The sequence below is a fragment of the Belonocnema kinseyi genome, chromosome 3, assembly GCF_010883055.1.
Source record: "Belonocnema kinseyi isolate 2016_QV_RU_SX_M_011 chromosome 3, B_treatae_v1, whole genome shotgun sequence".
In the NCBI taxonomy this organism is placed as follows: domain Eukaryota; kingdom Metazoa; phylum Arthropoda; class Insecta; order Hymenoptera; family Cynipidae; genus Belonocnema; species Belonocnema kinseyi.
This window is the reverse complement of record NC_046659.1, coordinates 56,124,822-56,125,813: the sequence shown is the minus strand read 5'-3', so window position 1 is coordinate 56,125,813 and position 992 is coordinate 56,124,822.

Sequence of the window (992 nt, the reverse complement as noted above, 5' to 3'; positions counted from 1 at the left end):
ATCCCTTCCACACACTACTCCTTTCCCCTGCCGAGTGAGTCACGCCTACCCCGAAAGGGAAATGGCTTAATGGTGTAATAATAATAATAATAATAATAATCACACGACAATAACCTGTCGAGGGCCAGCAGATGGAAAGCCTCGATTCTTCCAGCTAGAAAATCTGGCTGCTGCCTCGTAAGAGCCAATATTTAGTTTAGGCGTAAATAGGCAATTTCTACCCAGCATACCCCTCACAGCAATAGGATATACCGGGATATCCCATTTCATCCCATTTATCTCCCAATTTGTCCCAAGGATATTCCAGGGATAACCCTTCGGATATGCTGCAAGACGGAAATTTGGATATCCCAAGGATAAACCCAGGATATCCAGGATATCCCTGGGACGTTTACGGGATATTCAAATGTCCGAATTAGGACATACATTATTTTTCTATATCCTACTTAGGATATTTGAATATCCCGTAAATGTCTCAGCGATATCCTGGGGTTATCCCTGGGATATCCAAATTTCCGCCTTGCGGGATATCCGATGGGTTATCCCTGGGATATCCTTTGGACAACCTGGGAGATAAATGGGATTAAATAAAATATTCCGGTATATCCTATTGCTATGAGGGATATATGATAAGTCTATAGGAGGCTGAATCGAAACCTTTTCCGGTAGTCACTCCAGGCCATGGAATCAGCGCTGGTAGGATGCTGCGTCTGTATAGACACATCTATCGATGACAGACTAATATCATTTTCATAGATGACAGTTGTTCCCAGAGGGATCCTGCAGTGGTTGTTTAACCTTTTTTTAAAATTATATATATTATAATATGTATTTTTATTTAAGGGCATGTGATACTTAGAAAATTGTCGATTTTACCAGTTTTAGGTTCCGACGGCTTTTTTTCTTTAATAATCAATATTTTGTCTTAAAAAAATTGGGACATGATAGCGACCATGCTAATGGACGTCCCCACACACTTTTTTTTTGGTTTA